The sequence below is a fragment of the Psammomys obesus genome, unplaced genomic scaffold (assembly GCF_907164565.1).
Source record: "Psammomys obesus unplaced genomic scaffold, mPsaObe1.curated_primary_1811, whole genome shotgun sequence".
NCBI classification, from domain to species: Eukaryota; Metazoa; Chordata; class Mammalia; order Rodentia; family Muridae; genus Psammomys; species Psammomys obesus.
Genome location: NW_026596134.1, coordinates 3,300,198 through 3,321,012, shown reverse-complemented (window position 1 = coordinate 3,321,012; position 20,815 = coordinate 3,300,198). Strand labels below are relative to the sequence as shown.

At 38.7% G+C, this 20,815-nt stretch overlaps 1 long non-coding RNA gene and 2 other non-coding genes across 12 annotated transcripts in view; all 3 read left to right on the top strand.

Moving 5' to 3' along the window:
- The window catches only part of LOC129666179 (uncharacterized), a 50,539-nt gene that overhangs the window by 17,404 nt on the left and 12,320 nt on the right, over window positions 1-20,815 (top strand). For 8 of the 10 annotated variants that reach the window (XR_008718493.1, XR_008718501.1, XR_008718502.1 and 5 more), the window contains 8 exons: window positions 479-565; window positions 3,264-3,329; window positions 5,799-5,882; window positions 8,450-8,516; window positions 10,326-10,425; window positions 14,593-14,679; window positions 15,157-16,028; window positions 20,448-20,533. This is a non-coding gene — a long non-coding RNA (uncharacterized LOC129666179). The remainder of the gene's footprint in view (window positions 1-478; window positions 566-3,263; window positions 3,330-5,798; window positions 5,883-8,449; window positions 8,517-10,325; window positions 10,426-14,592; window positions 14,680-15,156; window positions 16,029-20,447; window positions 20,534-20,815) is intronic. The other 2 variants (XR_008718496.1, XR_008718497.1) reach the window with 2 other exon arrangements.
- Window positions 15,440-15,514, top strand: LOC129666243 (small nucleolar RNA SNORD113/SNORD114 family). Its single transcript, XR_008718531.1, has one exon. It is a non-coding gene; the product is annotated as a small nucleolar RNA SNORD113/SNORD114 family (small nucleolar RNA).
- Window positions 19,436-19,507, top strand: LOC129666236 (small nucleolar RNA SNORD113/SNORD114 family). The gene has a single exon (XR_008718524.1). It is a non-coding gene; the product is annotated as a small nucleolar RNA SNORD113/SNORD114 family (small nucleolar RNA).

Sequence of the window (20,815 nt, the reverse complement as noted above, 5' to 3'; positions counted from 1 at the left end):
CAATTTTATTGATTTTTTTTTTGCTCTAACTTTTGTTTTTTTTTTTCCACTTGATTTGCTTTTCTTTGTCTAGTTTCCCTGTAGGTGCCAACATTTTTCTTGTCCAAAACTTTTCTTTTATCAAGAAATTTACCATTCCTTTTCCTGCCCATCCAAGCCACTTATGACTGTCATTTGACTTTCTTAAGATGTACATATCAGTTTAAGTATACCTCAAAGATTGTATAGCTAGAATACACCATGAAATAAGGATGACTATCTAATATCTGAAGAAGGCCCAATGAAGGAGTTATAACATTCATGAGTGTGTACTTTGTGTAGCTATAATCATAACAGCGATGGGCCTTATGAGGTAATAGATATACAAGTGTCTTTTACATTGTTTCAGAATAAACAGAAAACACTGGCTCTTAAAAGGGAACCTAGCTAGGCTCTGCTTAAACTTCTGAATCTGGCTAAGTCTACTTTTCTTCCACAGAATGGTGACAGGCAGCCTTCTTACTCAGCTCTTCCAAGAAACAAAATCTTGGCTGTTAGTTCTGCATGTAAGGACAGAGAGAACAATGTAAGTGAGACATCAGGTTCATGGACTTGTTTGGGATGCTTTCTTTGTATGTATTTAGTAGTAGCTCAAAGGCATATAAGTTTAAAAAATTAAAGTCTCCAAGAATGGACCAATGATGGGAAGGTACTAGGAACCAAAAAATATTTTATCCACATGTGACTTACGTGTTTGCTTATCAGTGTGGCCCTAGCTGATAGCGATGACATCACAAGTGGTAGGAGATGGTGGCTTCATTACTTTTCATTGGGCCTTCTTACCCATGGGCACAGTCACTCAGGAGGCACAGGGGACCCGCACTTGAAGCAGACTGAAGTGAGGCCTAGGTGCTGGTGAATATGCCTGTTCCCTGAGGTCCATGCCTAAGGGAGACTCATTCCTTAAGAAAAGGGAGATCTTGTCTGTGGAACTTTGTGTTGTGTCATGTGAACTAATGAATTAACCAGTGAAGGGAGATGTTTGGGCCCATGATGAGTGCCACTCATGAGTTATCTGAACCAGGATATTGTGATTTAATCTGGATGGCGCTGAGGTCCTTTACAATTTTCCCTTCCTTCGGGAATAGTGTGGACAGGTGTCCTTGGCTTTTGTGGAAGAAACAGCCTTTTTTATTTCCATACCAAAACTGGGGGAGGGAGACGTGGGCCCAATAAGCTAAGTACATTCTAAGCTTATGTTTTACTCTTATTATGAAATTAGCCTACGAATGTTAAAAAGTGAATTTAAAAAAGAAGAGAGTTATTACAAAGGAATGCAAGACGAGGATCATCATGACATCTACCCAGCAGCTCTTAGCATTTTGTTTAGGAACACACGGCCATTTTTATGTGAATGTTTTCTCCTATGTCGGTAACTGGTCTTGGATAGTTGCTTTAGGGAAGTGATACCCATTCATCGGGATAGAGAATTGTTAAATGTCCACATAATTTCCAGATGAGCAGACCAATGATGAGACTGGTGATTCAAAGTCTTTGTTTTTATTGGTTTTCTTAATAAAAATGGAAAAAGAAGCAAGTCTACTATTATTTAGGACAGTGCCTATAGTCAGATCAAAATGATATTTAGCATTGTAGCCCAGGGCTGTTACATTGTAGATTTCCATGAGTCTAAAACTAAAGGGATGGTTTTAGGCCTCAGTTTATTTTCTTAAAGTCAGCATGGGACTAATTAGGAATAAGTATTATCATGTGAAATTCCACACCATTCTCCTCACCACAACTATCAAAGAATTTTTTCTTTTTCTTTCTGTTTTTTTTTTTTTTTTTTGGGGGGGGGCAGGATTTCTCTGTGTAACCTTGGCTCTCCTGGACTTGCTTTGTAGCGCTGACCTCAAACTCAAAGAGATTCCCTGCCTCTGCCTCCCCGAGTGCTGGAATCACAGGTGTGCATCACCTGAGAGAGTTTGTTTGTTTGTTTACATGCTTTAATCATGATTATCATTTTGTGCCTCTAAAGTAAGGAGCAGGAAGCCCCAGGTGAGCAAACATCCCTGCTGATGTTCTGGGATTGAGCACACTTTATAGAAGCCAGGTAAATGATCTCTATGAAGGAAATTTTTAAATAAGACACGAGAAGTGCCAATTGTGGAGTATCTCATAAACAACAACAACAAAACAAAATCAAACAAACAAACAAACAAACAGAAAAACATATGCCTTATTTAAAGCCCAGCTAAGGACCATTCTCAAATAGATGCTGGACATGGCACACATTTAACTGCCGTGGACTGCATGGTTGTTTCCCAGAGCCCTTCACAGCTCACTGTGAACTCTGCGTGCAGTACAGTGGAGCATAGCAGATGTCAGTTTTGTCAGGTGTGTGCCTTTGTTAACAAGCGTATTTTGTAGGTTTCCTCTAGGTTTAAGGGACAGACAGACACCCATCATGAGGAAAGGCTTGACAAGAAGTCACTCTGCTGATTAATACACGTATTCCAGCCAGAGGCTGTCAGAGATAAACAATACAATCCATTTGCTCCACAAAGAAAAAAGGATAGTGATGGAGTAATCATTACTTATCAATCCATGATTAGCCACATAAACTCAAGAGAGCCTTATTGGACAGTAGACAGTCTTGCCTCTGTCTGTGATGCCTGTTGGTGGAGCTATCGGAGTCGGCACGTTTGATAATGTTGGCTATAACTCTGAGGGCCTTTGTCCAGTGAGAAACGGGCAATGTTTGGTGTAGAAATTATCTTTGAGCAGAAGCTGGAAAATTTTAGTCATTTTCTCTTGGGGATTTTGCGGTTCAATGACAAGAAAGGTGTTGCTTCAAGAGAATTAATAAATCAGTAGGAAGCAAATACATAAAGTAAGAAAGACATACCTGTTTTTGTAACAGGTAGTATAATAAGCCAAGGATAATTAAAAAGCAAGAACACTTGTTATTAGGAAGGAAAGTAGGCTGGAGTTTGTAACCTTCTTTCATATTTAGAGTTTTAGTAGCTGTTGTTAAAACAGTGGCTTGGGTGTTCACTGTTCATTAACAAAAGGGAAACCGCATCAGCTAGCAATTGACTCACAGATGGTTGTAACCATTGTAGAAACTCTTGGGTAATGTAGCGGTCTTACATGTTTATTATATTTAAAACCCCAGGTTAGATAGTAAAGTTTATTATTATTATTATTATGTAGCTCTGCTGGACCCCATTATATTCTAAATCTATTCTAAATCTTCTTTTTCCCTCCTGTGGTGAACATAGGACCCCTGATTTAATTATTTAATTTGGAGCCATTATCCTGAGTAAGGAGCATAGTCGAGAATAAAGGTAAGACCCTTAGTTGATGGTCTCTGTTTGGAGTCTTTTATATATGGATGCTAGCTGATTGACTTCCAAATGAGAAATATTCACATACTTAAGACAGATAACTTTCTCTAAGTATGGTCCAGTCATGGGAAAGCAGTGTGATTTATAAAATCATGTTTAATCCAAATTGACACAACAGAAATGATTTTAAAAGAAGAGAGTGGGTATTTAACTTACCCCCCAGAACCCAGTGCTACTCTGAGCTGACAGTCCCAACATTTTATTCCTTGGGGGACGTCCCATATGAATATCCATGAGCCAATGAGGTGGAATATTGGAGATGGGAGCTTCATTACATTTTGTGGTCCATTTTTGACATGAATGAACAAATGAAATAGAACCACACAAAAACTGAGGTGGATTTGACCCCAAACAGATGCTGACTTCCTGTCACCCTGATAGAAGCAGTATGACCTGAATGTCTCAAACAGAAAAGAGCCCCAACCCAAAACCTTGTTTTGGGGACTGTGTATTGTTAGTTTTATATCAACCAGTAAATAAATGAAGCAAACACCCAGCATGGGCCAATGACAAGGAGCATGGAGTTTCTGACAGAGGACAGTGATCAAACCCTTATGACATCTGAGGACTATTGCAAAGAGGTGTCTGCATCCCATAGAGACGAGGCCCCAAAGCCTGATCTTTGTGGGTTTGTGGCACAATCCACATTCCTATAATAAAATTACCCCATGAATAAAGAATATATTAATGAATAAAAAATGAGAAAGATACGTCTGACCAGGCAAGATGGCACATGCCTACAATTCTAGGATTTAAGGGGTTGAGACAGTAATATCCGGAGCTTAAGGCCAGCCAAGGTTATATTCCCCTAAAAACACAACAAAACCCAACAACAAACAGACAAAAACAAAATAAAGCAACGAAACAAACAAAAAACCCACAACAGGGCAGGTGGGACAGCTCCACGTGTACAGGCACTTGTGACCAATGCTAGTGATCTGAAGTCCACCCCAGAAACCTCAGAGAAGAGCAGACTCCTACACCTGTCCTCTGACTTCCACACAAGCTCAGTCACAGACAGGCGCGGACGCACGCCTGCACCCACAGTGAAACAAATTTGAAGATAAATCAACGCTATACATGGACTTTTTAAAGCATTTAATGCGGTCTGGCCTGTTCGTAATTTTGAGACTACTAGTCCAGGTGCCTACCAGGCTTAGAAGTCACGTGATGACTTCTAAGGAACCACGTTGGGGCAATTTGCCCCATGCCAAGGAAGAGAAGATACATTTCTGTAATTAGTGAGTAAAGGAGACACGCACAGAGAGAGCAACAATGAGACTGTCCCATATGCCATCCCCTAATAAAATCTAGGCAATTTTATTGAAACAAACACAAGTAAGTTTGCTACTTTTGAGCAGTGGTATAAGAAAAGCATAAATTTCACTCAGGACATATCAGTATGCATGGATTCACCAGTATTGCAGTGTGATTATGAAGAAACACAATCCTAAATTTGTATCTCCACCAGTTTTTGTTTTTGTTTTTTTGTTTTTTTAATTCAGCATTTTGTGCACCAGTGGAAAACTTTACACCATCGACTCCTGAAATCCATCGGGAAGGCAGAGACTTTTCTTGGCCTTTCCAGTGGAGCATTTAGGCATTTACCTTATTAGTGTTCTGTTGCTGTCTTCATAGCTGTAAACTTTAAAATTTTCTGCTAAAAAAATTACCCTATGAGAAACTAAACCCTCCAAGTAGTGAGTGAGTCAAGCAAGGGCTGAGGAGATCACTGAGTCGGTCAGGCACTTGCCTTAAAATCTCCAGGACCCGGTTTCCGTCCCCAGGGCACATTAAATTTAATAAAAAAAAAAAAAAATGGAATGCGATGGTGTGTACCTGTAATCCCAGTGCTGGGGAGGCAGAGGCTAGGCCAGATGCATGAGAGACCCAACCTCAAAAACAAGATGGTACCTTCTGAGCACTGGCACCCAGCATTGTGCTCCGGCCACACACACACACACACACACACACACACACACACGTGCACCTGCACATACAAGCACACGGTTTCCCAGGAAAGCTAAGCTTGGGCCATCACAGAGGTTGTACCATATGTTAAATCTCTCACCTCCAATTTTGCACAAAGTTCAATGGAAATGACAACCTTGCCATTGTGCATGTTGCTAACAAACACGTCAGATGTTCCCAATAATTAGAGTTATTTTTCTCATTTTTACTGCTGGGTTCAGTGGTGTTCATTACATTATTTAAAATAAAAACTTAATGCAGGTTCATAAATATAAAGTGTTGTTCTCGCTCCTAAATCCCGTAAGGTGGTAACTCTAAAGGAATGCCGACTTCCCAAGTGGTCCGACCGGGGCAGTTAATTGATTACCCCCCACCTGCTGTTCCTCTCAAAAGCCAAGCGACACTAATTCACTTGAATGTTTGCCTTTTACCCCCCAGAATGAGGATGGCTGGTACGGCTCCATCATTGCATTTTGGGGAAGATCTTGCCTGTTCACTGCTAGATAAGGGGAAGACACTGAAGTAAGTGCCAGTCAGTTCTGTGTCCTTGTCGGGAAAGGGTTGCTATCATGTCCATAGAATGGTTCCTAGGGAACGGGTTCAGAGGTGGCCAGGCACTCACCAGTGATGGTGGTGTTCTAATCAGGGTGGATTCACCTCCGCACAACCCCAGAATAGAGAAGATGAGCGTATTTCAGCCATTTTCAGAATGTTTTAACGTGACTTGGCTCATAATGTACCTAGGCACTTCTGTATTGTATTTACAGTCTCCTCACTAAGGGAAGAATATAATGAAACACTGAATCTTCTCGTGAGATGGTAGTTCATTGTGCCGCCTTCAAAAATAGAGCTATTAAGTGAAGGAAGCCCAGACATAGCTGTGTGAGTGACAGCGACTGATGGGGTGCCCAGAGGTGCATTCATTCAGATTCACCATGTTGAGGCTCTCAGCAGAAAGGGCAGGCTGCAGCTCTGTGGGGTATGCACTGTCGAGATGTATTTGTATCTTCAAGTATCTTTCTTCCCCTAATTCGTGGATATTGATTATATTTTTAGTGAATCAATGAATGAGTCAAGAATAATGTGACTGACTAAAAACCTAGCATAACGGGTCTGCATCTCTGATGAGCATGTGTGGGCTGTCTGAATTCAATGTCTTGCTTAAGCCTGGTCTGTGACTGTGAGGCCATGAGTGTGTGTGGGAAATGTGCTTCGGGGGTTTTTCTCTGTTGCTGTGTGTCTTGTTACTATTGTGTCAATCAGTGCATCAGTGCAAGGCAAAAGGCTCTGCCTCATGCAGTTATGGAACGGGCTAACGCAGCAGAGACTGGTGTCCTCTTAGCTGTCCCCTCAGCATCGCTGTTGGGGTGAGTGCTGAGATGCTTACAGCATGACTGTTTCAAAATGTACCACGAACCCTCTATAACAAAGTTCCGTATTCAGCATGATATCAGACTAGTGACACTAATATAACTAGGTACATCCATTAATAACAACACCGCGAGGCATTCTAATAACATACTAACATGAAGGCCTTTCGATAAACAGCACAATTAACAGAACCTCAAAGACTAACAACTCTGAAACATGGGCGTCGTCAAAGCCCAAATGCTGAAACTGGGTGATTTCAACAGATGCTCTTGCACGCACTAGTTTTCTTCTGAAAAGAAGAATGTGGCACCATAGCATGCCTGAGAAACTTAGTTGCTCTCTTTTAAAGCTAATTTGTAGATCACTATTATAATGAGTGGACGAGCACAAACGGAACTTAATGCTTTGGCCCATTTTCCCGAGGGTTCATGAAGATGGTTGCTGTTATTATAAGTGAGGAAAAGAGTAGCTTCCTGTCTGAATCCAGTATGGACAGGGGACAAGAATGGTGTTGTTTGCTTGTAAGTAATCCCAATACTTGCGAGGCGGAAGCAGGAAGATTACTGTGAGTTCCAGCCTAGGCCCAACAATATAATGAGACTGTTCCTGAGAGGTAAAATTAAAAAGTAAATAAACACATGGTGAATGAATGAATGAATGAATGAATGAATGAATGAATCCTTCTAACTCTTTGAACACCTCCGTCTCTAAGAGTTGCACAGACCTCAATGTTCAGATTTCTCTTATGATGAGTTAAATTTTAACTTTTTCAGCCAATTTCCAAACTACATGCCATGCTGGCTACCACACTGAATAAGTGTTCCTTTTTGAGCAAGTCTTGCTGGTATAGACTGGGCCAGCGCAAGATCACAGCGAATATGTAAACATGTAAATATGTAAACAGCGAAACTCTGAGGTCTGTCTTTGAAAAGTGGCCTTGTGGGTCCAACAAGGGAGCAGGACTAGATTAGACGGTCAAGATTCTTGGGTATTTAGCCCAGGGATGGTTACTTTCCGCATATATAGACTGATTTCTTTTTTTTTGTGTGTGTGTGTGAGAAATTGTTAAGGCATGAGAGACACAGTTGGGTCAATATTAAAACAGCTGGGAGCGTGGGCCCTCATGAAGCATCGCACAGACCATCAGTGTCCATTTTTAAAACACTGAACCCCGGGAGGGATGTCCATGTAGATGGCAAAAGGACCACAAGTTCAGGCTAAGCTAAGCTACATACTGACCCTTTGTCTCTGCCCCGCCTCTCACTAAAAACAAAAGAAAGCCTCCAGACTATTTTGTCTTTAAATTAAAAAAAAAAAAAAAGTCAGGTTTCATTTTATTTTCTATTTTTATGATTTGTCTGTTTTTTTTTTTTGATGAATGTGTGCTATGTGCATTTTAGCCGAGTGTCCAGAATAGTCATGCTTTTTTTCCCCCTTCTTCAAAAATATTCAATTGGAAAGGGGGTATGCTCTGCCTCTGTGGTGGGAGCCATAGACAGGTATGCACAGTCTCGATCATTCTTGTTTCTAAGTGATGGATTGACCCTGGTTCAGTTTACCATTTAAAATGAATAGCTAGATAAATAAAAAGGTGACCTATTCTTGGGTCAATGAGAAAAATGGGAATTGACTTCATGAATATTTTAGTATCAAACTAGTGTCTTGTAAAATGATCTAAATCTCAATGGCTCATTATTTTAAAACTTGGTATCGTACAGCACAGAATGGAGACCATCGCTGACTGGATTTCTCTCTGAGAAGAGGCGTTTCCTATTGCTGTTGTGGGTAAGATACTTTATGGCTACATACTATATCAAAGATGCCTGTCAATCAGGGCTGGTTTCTCTGTGGTGCTCATTGAATTAAAGCCTAGCCATCTCCAGACTAATAATACAAATGTGTTAGGAAACTTGCTGTGAACCCCACTGGCATATATTACTCTTTTCTTTGTGCACTGCAGTTATCTGTTCACAGAATCTGAGGCTGCACGTTCAATATGGCTGCTGCCATACACACATGGCTGCTTATATATAAAGTAATTAAAGTGAAGTGAAATGTAAAATTCAATTTCTCCGTTGCAGTGGCCACATTTCAAGTACTCCGTATCTACCTCAGGTTATGGGGCGCTGTGTTGGAGATGCAGTTATTATCATGTTTGCATTATCCTGCCAGGTGTTATTGGGCAGCTCTGCACAGCCCAGGCAGCACACAGGAAGAGGAAGGAGAGACAGATGCGATGGCCATGAGGCAGGCATTCGAATTGATCCATCCATGGTTCACTGGAGGCCCCTGGAAAAAGAGGTCAGGGAAAGAGCTAAGCAGTGAGAAAAGAACCTATAAGGAGACCTCAGCTCCAAACGAACTTATTGTTCTTGGCTGTTTCTTTAAAATTCATGAATATTTATTTTATTGCTCCCAGTGAGGCGAGGAATGGGTCAGTAAACAAAACTGTCTCTGAAAGAAAAAGAAAGAGGTCAAAGATTGCTTTATGGATCAGTGAGGAGTACCCTGGGGTGTCTGCACGGAGGACTTTGATTAAGCCCTGTAGCTCTGAGGTCCATTGTGAAAAATCTCATTTATTATCTCTTTGGGATATGAGCTTAATCCAGCAATCAAAAATAACATGGGCTGTACTGTTGGTCTTCTGTGTACTAAAGCACTGTATAAATCAACCAAGAACTCTATAAATGAACACAAACAAATGGGTCATTCCTCTTCCAGAAAGGTATTTAATGCAATAAGAATCGTTACTAATGCATTTATGAAGCATTGCATCCTAACCATGAATTAATCAAGGCTGATGTGAGGCAAATAGTATTTGGAGAAGCATTTGTTGTTTTGAGATGTGTTGCATTTTTTTTTTACAACAAGGAAAGAACAAAACAGACATTTAAGTTACTTATTTACTAAAGAAAACCCCAGTTGAAGAGGGCTTCCCTATGAGTCTATGCTGACAGTATGTCCCAGATGAGCAGGTGTTGTATCTGTTCAAATTTTCACTGTATCTCAATCCCAATCCTCAGTTTAATTTTTAAAATTAGAAAAAAATGAATTAATTTTTCCATTACTGAACCTATAATATAATCTGGCATTAATATATTGTCCTGTATCTGTGGAATCACCATTGGAGTAGCATTATTATATCTAGAAAAAGTACATTATTATCTCTATTAGTGAAGCCAGTGAGAATCTTGTATTAAGAAACATGTGAATTGTTACAATACTTCATGACTCCAGAGAAGGAGGATAAACTGATCCCCGCATGTTTTTGCAATGTGATGTTCGCATTTCTTTATTTTCACTCACTGTACTTTAATAAAGTTTTTGTGCTGTCTCCTTGAAGTTTTGGGGATAAAGAATCCCAAATCCAACTAGACGGCTCCCTATATATAAGGGAAGAAAGGTGACATTCTTAATTTCTTAAACTTTATTAGAAAACAGTTGCAACAAATCTTCACATGCTAAAATCAGCCAGACCCAAAGACTTAAACTTTATTAAGTGGCAATACATACCTGTTGGCACAAATTTACAGACATCTACAGAGTTTTACACAACTTACAAAACTTAAGCCATCACATTTTCCTGATCTACAGCACGCATCCTCAGAACCAGTCTCCAGTCTGCTTCACACATGGGGCACTGCCCCTACACTTCTCACCTGTCCTCCTGCTCACCTGAAGACCCAAGAGCCACGTGAGTGCTATTCGAAACAATTCTGTCTTGTTTTGCTCCTTGGGAAGCTCTGTGTCATTGTAGAGTAGTGAATGTATGGCAGCATGGGACTGAGTTACTCTGAAGAGCAAATTAAAATCAGTTTTAAGCTGTTCCCATACTTTTATTATTAAGGGATTAATATGTTAATCATCAACAATGCGTATATCACCAGAGAACTGGAAGGCTGGTATGGACCAATGATGATGACCACTGTTTGGAGTGTCTGAGGTACACATTGTAGGATATCTCATGTGTCCCCCTAAGAAAGGGTCAGTGTTAGGCATTTGCAGCACATCCTAGGCATTAGAATCAGGCACTTTCATACTCTTTCTTAGTCGATCAATGAATCACGATATAAGTACACACAAACGCAAATGCAATAAATTGTGAGAGCCATCAACCAATTAAGAAAACAAGCAGTTGATCACCACTGCAGCAATACATTCAGAAAATCTGCAAATCTGTTAAGAAGTCATTGACATAAAGATGTATATAACCTTTTGTCAGGTCCATATATGCAGTGTGATTAATGGATTAAGCCCTAGTGAGGATCAAGGTCTTAGCATTTTAAACATTACTTCATTTCTTAAGGAACTATCATAAGAACTTAAACTTACATAACAAGCAGTGAAAGAAGAAATGTAGAAGTAATTGGAAAAATATCAATTTTTTTATTATCTTCCCTGGCTTGTACTCCCTGGATGGAGGCCTACTCACCCTGGCAGGTCCATGGCCGTCCTATCCCCTTGTGTAAGAAGCATGGAAACTGATATAAGTGGAGTTAAAGTTTTTGTCTTGGTTTGGGTGTCCTTGATAAGACACCCCTGTCTTGGTAGAGGCATGCATAGGCTCCTGTCAAGCCTACTAAAACTGTGTGGTCAACTCAACATGACCATGAACACCGAGCACTTTGAGGATTTCCAAAATTAAGAGAAAAGACAGAGTCAGGGCATCACAAGGTCCATTGAATAACTTCATTACATCAGGCTCTTTTGCTCAGGTCTAGAGATGAATAGTCATGTAAATATTATAAGTGACACAAATAGTTAGGTAATAAAGACATGCAAAGTGAGAGAGAGAGAAAAAGGGCAGTGTTGGATCTGTGTTGACCACTGATGTTGTATGATGTTGTATGGATTGTGACTACAGGTCTGGGAGTCTGAGGTTGTGATGTAGATATCAGGTGGAATATAGTGTGTTACCATAATCTTTATGTTCCCAAGTTTAAATTCATTTATATAATTAGATTAAAATATAAGAAATGAAAGCAGCAAAGCGTTCTTCAATTACGAAAATAATGCCAAGTAGTCATTTGAACATACAAATATCAAAGTTCAGAAATCCACAAGTCAATCTCCAGAGCTAGGACCCCTTAGCTGAGTAAAATGGTGGCCCAAATTCTTATTAGGGTAAGAACTAAGTCTCCTGTTTATTTTCTTAAGAAGAATGTATTATAGCTTCATATAATCAGGGGGTAAAATAAAATGAAACAATGCAAGGGACGTGGGAATGAAAATAATTGAGTATAATCTAACATAATTTATAACATAATTACTTATAATTGTTTATTATTGTTTATAATCTGTTCTTTTCACCTCTGTGTGTATTCTGAAGCCGAGTTACCTTTCTGTCTCCCTCATGAGGTCAATGGCTAGCCTAGGTTCTTGGGAGCACAGTAGGCCATGTAAGTACAGTTCATGGTCTTGTGTTACTCTGGCTGCTTTTTTTTTTTTTATTGTTAAGTGAATTACAAATTACTCAAATATGACACCCATTGTTAATGACAGATACAACCTGCCATGGACACAGTCTATTAATATCTATAAGATTAAAATTGATGACACATTGAATCAACAAAGTTCCTTAGACAGCTCTAAAGCATGCTTAATAATATAATATACACATTAATTAATTTAATACACATTAAATACACATTAATTAATTAATGTGTATATATAATCTAGTATTAATATTGCACAATATATGTGCATTGACAGCTATAAAGCACTATCATAAATATAGACAAAACACATTATTTTCTCAATTACAAAGCCAAAGTGCAGGCCAGTGAGGACCTTTTCTTATGTTACAGGTAGATGGTTAATCCAGTCTAACATGACTCCAGACAAGGCAAATAAACTCAGCCCCTCACAGTTTTTTAATGGTGTTTGTATTAATTTTCAAGGAAACAGCCATCTTAAATTAGATGTAGGGTTTCAGAGATCCACTAACCTCAGGCTCGGTGTCTTATGTCCACAGCAGAAAACCTTAGAACCTGTGCTATTGGTCATAGGAAAGCTTGACTTGATATGAGGTAGTAGAAGATATTGTCTCTGTGGATGTAAAGCGAGTCTCCCACTTCCTCTGTGGGCTGTAGGTCTCAAAATACAATTAGGATTATGTAGACCCACATTATTTTGCTGTCTTTTATCTCTGTCTGCACCAGGCAGGTGCTCTAGTACTGAACTATACCCTCAGCATATTACAAATTTTGTCATCAGTGAAACACAGAAAAGAAAACGGAAATAAGGTGGGGGCTTTGAATAAGAAAATCGTACGGTTTTTAAAGTGTAAACTAAGGAATGCTGTTAGTTCAAAATCTGCTTGTGAAGGGCTAATCCATTTGGGCCTGTGAAGGGAATTTAGACGTAGTCTTTGATGTTGTTCTGGGTGTGATAATTATTATCTCCAGTTGACCAATGTGTGAAACTATATACTAACCCATTTGAAAATTAAGTTAATGTTCTTTTTAAAGAACAAATAGTAAAATAGTAATTACTTTTGCAAATGTTTCTGAAGCGCTATGGTTCAGCATACAGAGGTGAAGCTCTTGACCCTTGTTGATAAGTATGCAGTTAGACTTTTTTAAGAGAAACTGAGGTGCTTCAGGCTGCGATGTAATGTCCAGATTTTCAGTCTATGGACAAGATGAAATGCAATTGAGCAAGTGAAGATTAATGCATGCATAGACACAAAGGGAGGACATGGACACTAGGGAGATTGATGTGGAGTAAGAAAAAGAAGACTCAGGTTCTGTCACCTTTGTGCATTGTTTTTGTGTCCCTTCCTCAGCCTGTCTCCTATTCCTTCCCGCCTCCCCACCCCCACTTCTTACATGCCTTTCTCTCTCCTTCTAAAGCATCCTCATTTTCCTCTCTCCATCTGATTCATCCCTTCTTTTTTCTCTCCACTGTTCTTTTCTCTTCTTGTCTCCCCTAATCTTAAAAACAATCTCAAGGTGTACCCTCTTAATCCCTTTCTTAGGTTCACTTTCCTTTTGTCTCCCTCTCCATTCTCTCTCCTTCTCCTTCCCTTAATCCCTCACCTTATTCTTTCTCTATTCTGTTCTCTCTCATTCTCTTATTCTCTTTCAAATCCTTGCTTACATTCCTCACTGACTCCTTTGTTTTTTGTCATTCCTTCCTTTCTGTCTTTGTCCTCCTTTATCCTTCTCATAGTCTCCCCTCACTCTTGACTTCCCTTCTTCCCTTGGTTCCCCTCTGTAGCATTCCCTCCACTCCTTACTACCACCTTCTTTATTTCATGATGCAGTCTTGGCTGGCTTCCAGTTTATCATTCTCCTGCCTCAGCCCTCTGAGCTCTCTGATTGTGTGAGCCATCACTTGTAGCTCTGCTTGGATTGTTTGTCTATAGGTAGATGCTGTTTTTTTCTTCTGTGTTGTTAACTTGTTACTTTCTCAATTTCTCCTGAAATACGATATATGACAAAAGAGATGGATGAGCAAATATATACACAAGTAGGTCATGCTGATATTCACTCAATGATTACACACACAGAATAACAGTTGCCATTGTCCTTGACCAGAAAGACCTGTGGCATGATCCCTCAGGTTAAACTCATCCATATTTATCCTATTTCCGAGGAAAACACACACTGTTGTCCCATGGAGAACTAGTATAAGAGACAAAAATAATTTCTCTTTTTAAATAGATTTAATTCTATGTGTTATTCAGGGAGTAAAAATTAACTGAGAAAAACTAGGCCCATTCTAACCTAATAATTCCCATCCTAATATCTATGTGAACCTAGTAAGACTTTGTCTATAAAAAGGATAACCAGGATATAAAGGATATAAAAAGGAACCATAGTGGTTCCATTATCATAACCTATGTTTTATTTTCCAGAATGGACTCACAATGCCTGAATTAGTCAGTGTCCAATGACACAGGTTCTAAGGATTTCTGCTGTGGACGTAAGACCCCTAGCCTGAAGTTAGTGGATTTCTGAAATCCTACATCTAATTTAAGATACTTGTGGCTTGGTTTTTGTGATTTGTTGTTATGTGTTGAGCAGTTAGCCTTTCAGTAAGTAAATATATAAATAAATGAGAAAAGGGGTTGTCCAGGTATCAGTCAGTGTATATGGCACAACGTAGAGCTCTTGTCATGTATATAATTTGTGCTTTCAGTTCTTAAAAAACGCATGAATGGGGAATGTTTTACCTCTTCATCTGAGGTCACTAGATATGGGAACAATAAGTGACTATCAACATTGTCAATTTTTGAAACTTGATTTGAAAATTAAAAAAAAATACCTACCACACACTGAACCGGATCCAAAGACTTAATCTTATTAAAAGAAAACACATAGGTATACCATAGGTTTATATGTTTCTCCAGAAAAGGCTCTACAACGTTTCCTTAAATGAGTTCATCAGGTGATCATCATCCTGTGTACTCATCCCACAGATCCAATGGCTCCTGTCTGAATTTAAACACAGGCCCATGCTCATATACTCTATACCTACCTTCTATGTTCACATGAAGCCACAAGACCTGTGTGAGTAATATTCCAAATTATTGCTTTGGTCATTTCCATGCTCTATGTTACTATAGAGTATAAAATGTATCCAGCCAAGGATACCAGTCACTGTGTAGGACAAAATGAAATCATTATTTCCCATTTGAACTGTTAATGAATGTATGTATTCATCAACATGCATTTTGTTACTGGAGAAGAGGAAGTGTAAAATGGGCCGATGATGACAGGGGTTTCGGGGTTATAAGTCACTGACGATGACTACATCACTGGAGGTCTGAGGTCCATAGCGTAAGATGTCTCAAAAACCCCTCACATGGTGCGCTTAAATGTTGGGCACGTGCAATATATATTAGGGATTAGAGTCACAAACTCTCATCATTTTATAGTTGACCATTGAATCATGACATAAATAAACACCCAAATGCAGATAAGTTATTTAGGGCATTGAGCAATTATGAAAACAAATATTTGACCACATATTAAGATACAGCAAAAATCTATTTAGAGTGAATTAGCTTAAAATCACCTTTATCCGAGGTGATCTATACAGTAAAATTAATGGCTTAAGTCTTTGTGATGGTCAAAGCCTTGATTTTAAACACTACTTTATTTCGTAAGAAAACTATTACAACAATTTGAATCTTAAACAACGAAAGGAAAAATGTCACAATAATTGGACACATTCTTTATTATCTTTGCTGCTTTGTACTCCCTGGATGGATGCTGATTAACACATCATTTCCTGGATGAGAGGTCCATGGCTGCGCTATCTCTCTGTGTAAGGAGTTCAGCAACTAATGTAAGTCAAAGTTTTTGTCTTGTTTTCAGGGGCCTTGATAAGACACTGCTGTCTTGGTAGAGGCAGGCATAGGTTCCTATCAGGCCTATTGAGACTTTGTGGATCTGGGGCTAGGATTTAGTGATGAATATTCATGTGAATATTTGTATTTACAATGTAAATATTCATGTTTACTCAGGTGTGACAAATATGAAATATAAATACAAAGAGGGTGGGAGAAGGCAAGGGGCAATGTTGGATCAGTGCTGATCACTGATGATGTATGATCATCATCATGTGTGGATCTTGACAATAGGTCTGAGAGCCTCAGGTCCACAGCAGAACTCATGTAGTTGTGCAGCTGTGAGATAGAGCATGTTATCTTGATCTTTATATTCATTAGTTTTTGTTTTGTTTTTATAAGTAGACTAGTACAGAAGAAATAAGAAAAGGGCATGGTAGCCTCACATTATGAAAATAATGTCAGAGCATACTGACCGTGCACACTTCAAATTTCAGAAGTCCGTTACAAATGAGTCGACCAGATCCTTGTCCAGTTTTAAAATGATAGTCTCGTTCTTAGAGTATGGGCCCAAGTCTCATATTTATTTTCCCCAGAAGGAAATTTCAGCTTTTATGTAATTAGATTAACGAAGTATAAACAAACTATACAAATATCATTGATTCAAATGTAATTATTTGCCCAATCTTTTTTTCTTCATCTCTATGTGATATTGTCAAACCAGGTTACCCTTCTTCCCTTGCCATGAGGTCCATGGCTAGCCTTGGGCATTGGGCCTTGAGAGCACAGGAGACTGTAAATATAGTTCATGTTCTTGGGTTACTATGATCAATTCTCCTTAGTGTTAAATGAATTCCATATAACTCAAGAATGACAACCATGCTTAATGATAGATGTAACATTTCAAATTTTATTAATGTCTATAAAATGAGGATGGATATGATGACACACTGAATGACCAAAGATCCTTTATATAGCTTAAAGCCTATTTAAGAATATGTGTTGTAAGCTTTTATAAATCTAACTGGTTATCTAATTATTACAAAGCAATAATAAGGATTTATTACAATATATTTATTTATTACAATAATAATAAGGATTTCAGTAAACAAATGTAGAAATTAATGAAAATGTGTAGGGCTCTGGTAGCATGTGAATCATGACCTGTGACTACTGGTCTATTTGCATGAGGTCTACATCTTAAGCCTGTGCTTTATACTTTGGGTTCTAGGTACAGATATGTTAGGTACAGTTGTGGATGTGTGTGTTAATTAATTTTCACTATATTTTTATGCCTCAGACTACTGAAGGAATCATTGCACAAATAACCCCAAAAGCAAAGACAGTTATTCTTCTTTGACAGTTCGGAAAATAAATACATGGCAGAAATTTTACAATTCTGCAGAAAATACCTTACATCGAGTGTCTGTTGATGTGATCAGTACCATGAGCACGGGCAGCTCAGGAGAAGAGAACTTATTTAATCTTTAGCTTATGGTCATCGAGGAAAGTCAGGGAGGAATTCAGGGCAGAGACCTGGAGGTAGTTCCTGAAGCTGAGACTGTGGAGCAACTCAGCTTGTCCTTCAGAACTGTCTTGGTCTACTTTCTCATAGCCCTCGAGCATCTGTACCGAGTGCTGGGATCTGCAGTGGACCTGGCCCTCCTCCATCAATTATTCATCAAGGAAATGTACCACAGACTGGCCTATAGGCCAGTCTTGTGGAAACATTTTCTTATTTTAAGTTTCTTCTTTCAAAATGACTCTAGCTTGTGTCACATTGACCAAAGATCTAACCAGGACAGTACCCTAAAGCCATATAAAGAAATGAACTGTCACCTTGCTTATAACTCCAGCAAAAGTAACTGATATAACTGCTTGTTAGGATCTCCTACATGCTCAGCATTCTTAAGAAAAAACGGAAACAAAACCAAAAGGTTCCCGTAGAATTGAACTCCTTGTCAATTAATGACATTGAAAGAGAAATGTAAAAATAATTGGATGCAGTACTTACATTTTAATCTCTTCTGCTTTCTACGCTCAGAATGCATGTTTCCAAGGTTGTTTGCATTCTTCTCTGGTCTCACGGTCCATGTGTCCAGAGCATATAGACTAATTTTTGTGTCATTTCTTGGTGCCTTCCAAAATGATATCTGCGTATGTAATGACTGATAAGTTCAGCATATCTGTCAGATAGGATACTGATTAGTCAGTATGTATAAAAAAATAGCAATAGCTAAGGAAAGAGTGAAACATAATGTGATGAAAGGTGCATGAACAGCCGTGCAATGTTCTGGGGTCTTACTGCCAGGTCTTTCCCACTCACAGGGCTCTCCCCGTTACTAGTAAAATGATTCAGTATTCAGTAAACACATGTGGAGATTAATAGAGTAGATGAGGGTTACTGTTAGATTAGTGATTGCTCTGGGTGTCATCTTAGCTGTGGATCATTGCTACCGCTCCAGTTGTCTGAGGTCCTCACCTTCATGACAGACACTAGGAATGAGCCTTAAAATCAGGCAAAAATATTAACAAAAAGTATATTAGTAAGGCACTTTTCAACTTAAATAATTTCCGGGCCCGGAGCTATGTCTCAGTAGATGGAAAGAACTTGATTGATGCTCTTGCATAGGACTCAAGTTGGGTTAAATTACCAACATGTCAGCTCACAAGGGCCTGTAAATAATACTCATAGGTTAAAGTAAAACAAATGGGAAACAATTCCACAATCAATGGGCTATTAATATATTTAAAATTTATTGACCTAGGACTTCACATGAGGTAAAATTATAAGCAACTTTGTGTAGCCAGACCTGTGTCTAGTGTTTTTATCCTTAATAGAACATATGATAGTATCATACATACTTAGATGAGTGAAAGGAGACAGTAAGGCAAGCAGAAGATTACGTGAATGAATGAACAAAAAAAAGGTCAGGGTTTTTTTTTTTTTTTTTTTCTGATTTCTTCTGTTTTGTTCGCTTAGAATGGATTCTGCCCCCAAGATGATTTTCACATTCTCTCGGTCATGACCCTCATAATGAGCTGTTTCAAATTGTAATATAGAAGTAGTGTAATTACATTTTGTATTCTAATGTTGCTTCATGTTGCACTTAAAGTGTGTTTACTGTATTAATAAGAGTGCTTTAGAGCAATTTAGGAAGAACAGTAGTGGCAGATTTTGTATGTTTGAAACACAAGGCTTAATAAAGTTGTGTCATATTAAGGATTTGTGATGAAAAGGTCTTTATCATTCCAAAAGAAACTGAGGAACATTGAAGGATACTTAAGGATCTTGTTCTTAGTTTCTTTCTTTTTTTTTTTATTGACTCAAAATTCTCTCAGTAGTACTTGTGATCAGTGGCTCAATAAATGTGCTTAAACTGGTAGGGAAGAGAATGGCTGATGTTGGATCAATGATGGCCGTGGGTGCTGTATGAGTCATACATTGTGACTACAAGTCTTGCAGTCTGAGGTTCACATCATAATATAGCTACTGTATCCTATGGTCTTATTGACAGATGTTAGGAATAGTCTTTTACAATTAGATATAAGTACAAATACATTTGGAAGTAAATTTCTAATTAAGACATAATTCCAGAGCAATGATGCTAAGCATATATATCAGTAGTTCATTCAGATATGATGACTGAGGATTCCCTCTGAGCTAAAATCATTGGCAATGTTCTTGGTAGGATGTTGTTGTAAATAAAGTGAGTGTTGGACTATATAATGTTTATTATTATCCCTATAATTATTGTTATATTAGCCCTATAATTATTGTGATATTAGTTGACCCGCTATCACAAATAAGACACATACACCTGATAGATTTTATAATTGCCTTATTACCTTGGGCTGGGAAGATATTTCCTCCTATGTTATCTCAATAGCCTCACCATCCATCTCCTACCCTCTACCCAATGCCATCTGCTTTAATCATTTTTATCTGGGCTAGCTTCTGTCCATAATACCAAGGTACTTCCTTGTGTTCATCATCTGGTCCTTCTCACACCATTATTGGAGTCCTTTCTCTTGGCCCACATGGTTTATTCTAACCCATCTTGGCATCCTCCTTTCTCCTGCCAAACCTAGGAACCCTAACCACACCTGTTGTCCTTTAAAGCCTCAGAACCATAGCCACGCGTATGCAATTCTACCTGCCCAGGTATAGGCTGTTTAGTCAATCAGGCAGGTTTACACAACAAGGATAGGTTTAACCAGGAAGTAATCAGCATCAATAAACAAGCATCAGACCAGCCCCCAACAGTAGGAACAGAACCATGGCCATTCGTTCTCTAAAGAAAAGCACATCATAGATTAATGAACGCTTAGATGAGGGATATAAAAGAGAATGAGCAAGAGAAGCAGACAGCATACATGGAGCTTTTTATAATTTCTTTTCTGCTTTATACTCTTAGAATGGATACCCCCAAGCTGATGGACACATTCCTCCTTAGTCCTGAGGTTTGAGAGACACTGTTTGTGTATGCAGGATAGAGACTGTGTGAGTATAGTCTGTGCTCTGGGGTTGATCTCTGTTGCTTTTTGTGACTGTGCCTGTATTAATACAGGACTAGTTATCATCTAGGAAGAGCAGCTATAGACATTGCTATGGCATGTGTTTAACATGCCACAATGTTTAACACAATTTTGCCAAATTAAGAATGTGTAATGAGAAAAAAGATCACTGAAAAAAGATCCTGTAGAGGTTTAAAGTATACCCAAGGATCTTATCCTTAGTTTTTTTTTGTGTGATTCAAAATTATCTTAATGGTACTGGTGATCA